Below are 6,000 nucleotides of genomic sequence, written 5' to 3'. Positions count from 1 at the left end.
TCCAACAGTTTCCAATCAATTATTTTAATATAATATAAAAAGGTAAGTATTAAAAACAAGAGGCGTAATCTTTTAGTTTTATACAATTTCATTTTAATTTACCATAAATTAAATCATACTGAAATGTTCCTTTCTAAACCTGTTTGTCTTTAAATCTCTCTTAAAATGTTGTGCCCAAAAATGGACACTAAAGTGGACATGAGGTTTGATCAAAACATAATGGAAAAATGATAACTTCCCATGATTTAGAAACTATACTCCTATTGATATTTTTTTTAATTGCACTTATGTCTATGGCTACATTGTTTAGTTTAGTTTAGTTTGCAACTGATTGCTACCTTTTTCATAACTACTATTACCAAACCAGATATTTCATATCTTATACCTGTATATCAACTTGTTTCCTAAGTGAAAAAGATTGCAATTGCTTTACTGCATTTCATTCTATCACTTTTAGTTCATTTTTCTAATTTATTAAGATTTTATTTTTATTTTTATTTTTGTCTTCTAGGGTTATTGCATCCATTTTTTTGTCATCAGCAATATTGTGAGCATTCTCTTTGCACCGCTGGTTAAAAAAACAAACTGAAGACTAAAGATTCCAGAATTGATTCCTGTGGTACCCCTTTGATCTGTAGTTTGCTGGATTTTTGTTTTTCCTTTTTGAAGATAAGGACACAATTCGAATCTCCAGGATTTCTCAGACTTCATACATAAAGGATTAGTAATTCAAAATGGATTGGTATTCCATGATCTGGTTCACTAGGGCCCCAAATATGAGAGAACAACACATGTGTTAGTTGTAATCTATTAAATGAAAGTGAGTGAATAGCAAATAAATATCAACAGCCTCTTATTACCTTTGAAAGGGTTAGTGAGTAACATTCAGCCAAGCTTAATTCTCTGTCTGAAATCCCTCCCCACATGTGGAAAATCAGAAATTTAAAGAAAATTCTAGAATCTTTTTCTCTAAGATATTAGTTTACAATGCAGAGGATATTATTTATTTAAAGAGTATATAGGTAAAGGTAAAGGTTCCCCCGCACATACGTGCTAGTCGTTTCCGACTCTAGGGGCCGGTGCTCATCTCCGTTTCAAAGCCGAAGAGCCAGCGCTTGTCTGAGGACGTCTCCGTGGTCATGTGGCCGGCATGACTAGATGCCAAAGGTGCACAGAACGCTGTTACCTTCCCACCGTAGCGGTCCCTATTTTTCTTCTTACATTTTACGTGCTTTCGAACTGCTAGGTTGGCAGAAGCTGGGACGAGTAACAGGCGCTCACTCTGTTATGCGGCACTCGGGATTCGACCCACCAAACTGCCGACCTTCTGATCGACAAGCTCAGCGTCCTAACCCACTGAGCCACCACATCCCCTAAAGGGTATATAAAATACCACTTATTAACATAAGATCCAACTACAGTCTGAAAACATTTCTGTCTGTGTCCAAGATGCACTAATTCTTTGGATATTCTTAAAAGTTGTCAAATTGAGTAAGGGAGGTACAGAAAAAGAAATTCATATGATCAAATAACAACAACAACAACAACAACAACAACAACAACAACAACAATAATAATAATAATAATAATAATAATAATAATAATAATACCGTATATACTTGAGTATAAGCCGACTCGAGTATAAGCCGAGACCCCCAATTTCACCCCCAAAAACTGGAAAAAGTTATTGACTCGAGTATAAGCCGATCCGCCGTTCTGGAAGCCTGAATACACAGGAATACCCTGTGTGGCCGCGGCTCGTCGGCAGGTCTCCGTTCCTCCTGCCGACCTTTGGGGAGGTTTGGGCGCCTCCCCAAACCTCCCCAAACGTCGGCAGGTCTCCGTTCCTCCTGCCGACCTTTGGGGAGGTTTGGGCGCCTCCCCAAACCTCCCCAAACCTCGGCAGGTCTCCGTTCCTCCTGCCGACCTTTGGGGAGGTTTGGACGCCTCCCCAAACCTCGGCAGGTCTCCGTTCCTCCGCGCAGACCTGCCGACCTTTGGGGAGGTTTGGGCGCCTCCCCAAACGTCCCCAAACCTCGGCAGGTCTCCGTTCCTGTTTGGGGAGGTTTGGGCGCCTCCCCAAACCTCCCCAAACCTCGGCAGGTCTCCGTTCCTCCGCGCAGACCTGCCGACCTTTGGGGAGGTTTGGGCGCCTCCCCAAACCTCCCCAAACCTCGGCAGGTCTCCGTTCCTGTTTGGGGAGGTTTGGGCGCCTCCCCAAACCTCCCCAAACCTCGGCAGGTCTCCGTTCCTCCGCGCAGACCTGCCGACCTTTGGGGAGGTTTGGGCGCCTCCCCAAACGTCCCCAAACCTCGGCAGGTCTCCGTTCCTGTTTGGGGAGGTTTGGGCGCCTCCCCAAACCTCCCCAAACCTCGGCAGGTCTCCGTTCCTCCGCGCAGACCTGCCGACCTTTGGGGAGGTTTGGGCGCCTCCCCAAACCTCCCCAAACCTCGGCAGGTCTCCGTTCCTGTTTGGGGAGGTTTGGGCGCCTCCCCAAACCTCGGCAGGTCTCCGTTCCTCCGCGCAGACCTGCCGACCTTTGGGGAGGTTTGGGCGCCTCCCCAAACGTCCCCAAACCTCGGCAGGTCTCCGTTCCTGTTTGGGGAGGTTTGGGCGCCTCCCCAAACCTCCCCAAACCTCGGCAGGTCTCCGTTCCTCCGCGCAGACCTGCCGACCTTTGGGGAGGTTTGGGCGCCTCCCCAAACGTCCCCAAACCTCGGCAGGTCTCCGTTCCTGTTTGGGGAGGTTTGGGCACCTCCCCAAACCTCCCCAAACCTCGGCAGGTCTCCGTTCCTCCGCGCAGACCTGCCGACCTTTGGGGAGGTTTGGGCGCCTCCCCAAACCTCCCCAAACCTCGGCAGGTCTCCGTTCCTGTTTGGGGAGGTTTGGGCGCCTCCCCAAACCTCCCCAAACCTCGGCAGGTCTCCGTTCCTCCGCGCAGACCTGCCGACGTTTGGGGAGGTTTGGGGAGGCGCCCAAACCTCCCCAAAGGTCGGCAGGTCTGCGCGGAGGAACGGAGACCTGCCGAGGTTTGGGGAGGTTTGGGGAGGCGCCCAAACCTCCCCAAACAGGAACGGAGACCTGCCGAGGTTTGGGGACGTTTGGGGAGGCGCCCAAACCTCCCCAAAGGTCGGCAGGTCTGCGCGGAGGAACGGAGACCTGCCGAGGTTTGGGGAGGTTTGGGGAGGCGCCCAAACCTCCCCAAACAGGAACGGAGACCTGCCGAGGTTTGGGGACGTTTGGGGAGGCGCCCAAACCTCCCCAAAGGTCGGCAGGTCTGCGCGGAGGAACGGAGACCTGCCGAGGTTTGGGGAGGCGCCCAAACCTCCCCAAACAGGAACGGAGACCTGCCAAGGTTTGGGGAGGCGCCCAAACCTCCCCAAAGGTCGGCAGGTCTGCGCGGAGGAACGGAGACCTGCCGAGGTTTGGGGAGGTTTGGGGAGGCGCCCAAACCTCCCCAAAGGTCGGCAGGTCTGCGCGGAGGAACGAAGACCTGCCGAGGTTTGGGGAGGTTTGGGGAGGCGCCCAAACCTCCCCAAACAGGAACGGAGACCTGCCGAGGTTTGGGGAGGTTTGGGGAGGCGCCCAAACCTCCCCAAAGGTCGGCAGGAGGAACGGAGACCTGCCGAGGTTTGGGGAGGCGCCCAAACCTCCCCAAAGGTCGGCAGGAGGAACGGAGACCTGGGGAGGTTTGGGGAGGCGCCCAAACCTCCCCAAAGGTCGGCAGGAGGAACGGAGACCTGCCGAGGTTTGGGGAGGCGCCCAAACCTCCCCAAAGGTCGGCAGGAGGAACGGAGACCTGGGGAGGTTTGGGGAGGCGCCCAAACCTCCCCAAAGGTCGGCAGGAGGAACGGAGACCTGCCGAGGTTTGGGGAGGCGCCCAAACCTCCCCAAAGGTCGGCAGGAGGAACGGAGACCTGCCGAGGTTTGGGGAGGTTTGGGGAGGCGCCCAAACCTCCCCAAACGTCGGCAGGTCTGCGCGGAGGAACGGAGACCTGCCGAGGTTTGGGGAGGCGCCCAAACCTCCCCAAACGTCGGCAAGTCTCCGTTCCTCCGCGCCCTGCCTGCCTGCTTCTTTCCGCTGCGGAAAGAAGCAGGCAGGCAAGGCGCGGAGTTTGGGGAGGTGCGCGCGCACCTCCCCAAACCTCCCCAAACTTCGGCAGGTCTCGGACGGCGGTGGCTTGGGAGAGGTGCGGGCGATCCCGGAAGCACCAAAGCCTCGGCCGCGCACAAGTCCTCGGTAAGTTTTTTTTGTTGACTGGAGTATAAGCCGAAGTGGAATTTTTCAGCCCAAAAAGTGGGCTGAAAAATTCGGCTTATACTCAAGTATATACGGTAATAATAATAATAAAGTTGGAAGGGACCTTGGAGGTCATCTAGTCCAAACCCCTGCTCAGGAAGGAAACCCTATATCATTTCAGACAAATGGCTGTCCAGTCTCATCTTAAAACCTTCCAGTGTTGGAGCATTCACAGCTTCTGGAGGCAGGTTGTTCCACTGGTTAATTGTTCTGTCAGGAAGTTTCTCCTTAGTTCTAGGTTGCTTCTCTCTTTGATTAGTTTCCATCTGTTGCTTCCTGTCCTGCTTTCAGGCACTTTGGAAAATAGCTTGACTCCCTCTTCCTTGTGGCAGCCCCTGAGATATTGGAACACTACTATCATGTTGCCCCTAATCCTTCTCTTCATTAAACTATTCATACCCAATTCCAGCAACTGTTCCTCATATGTTTTAGCCTGCAGACTTCTAATCATCTTTGTTGCTCTTCTCTGCACTCTTTCTAGAGTCTCAACATCTTTTTTACATCATGGTGACCAAAACTGGATGCAGTATTCCAGGTGTGGTCTTACCAAGGCATTGTAAAGTGGTATTATACTTCATGTGATCTTGATTCTATCCCTCTGTTAATGCAGCCTAACACTTTGTTGGCTTTTTGGCAGCTGCAGCACACTGCTGGCTCATATCTAAGTAATTGTCCACTAGGGCTCTGAGATCCCTCTCACAGTTACTGCTATTGAGCAAGGTACCACCTATACTATACCTGTACATTTGGTTTTTCTTGCCTAAATGTAGAACTTTACTTTTTTTATTTATTTATTTTATTTATTTTTATTACATTTATATCCCGCCCTTCTCCGAAGACTCAGGGCGGCTTACAAGCTTAGCAGTAGCCTTCATTCTATGTATATGCCTGCTTGTTAGGGCTTTCACACACACCCCAAGCGGCATTATTACAAAGTCAGCTTATTGCCCCCAACAATCTGGGTCCTCATTTTACCTACCTCGGAAGGATGGAAGGCTGAGTCAACCTTGAGTCTGGTGGGATGCGAACCTGCACTAATTGCAGGCAGCTGGTGTTACTTAAGGAGGCATCAGCCCACTGCTCCACCAATGGCTCTTTTACCATTGAATTTCATTTTCTTAGATAGCACCCAGCGTTCCAGTTTGTTCAGATCCTCCTGTATCTTAAGCCTATCTTCTGGAGTGTTGGCTATTCCTGCCTGCTTGGTGTCATCTGCAAATTTAATGAGTTCCCCATCTATCCCCTCATCCAAATCGTTGATGAAGATGTTGAAGAGCACTGGGCCCAGAACAGAGCCCTGGGGCACCCCACTACACACTTCCCTCCATGTAGATGCAGTTCCATTGAGGACCACACGCTGAGTACAGACAGTCAGCCAGCTACGAATCCATCTGGTGGTGATGCTGTCTAACCCACATTTTTCTATCTTATCAAGTAGTAGGTTGTGATCTACTTTATCAAATGCCTCACTGAAGTCCAAGTACATTATATCCACAGCATTCCTCTGGTCCACTAATTTTGTCACATAGTCAAAGAATGCAATAAGATTTGTCTGGCATGATCTGTTTTTGACAAACCCATGTTGGCTTTTAGTAATGACTTTGTTTGGCTCTAGGTGTCCGCTGATTCATTGCTTATCTTTTCCAGAATCTTCCCAGATATTGAGGTCAGGCTGATAGGTCTATAGTTTCCTGGATCTT

Source organism: Vipera berus, assembly GCF_964194415.1.
Source record: "Vipera berus genome assembly, chromosome: 3".
Lineage (NCBI taxonomy): Eukaryota > Metazoa > Chordata > Lepidosauria > Squamata > Viperidae > Vipera > Vipera berus.
Note: the sequence above shows the minus strand (reverse complement) of the source record.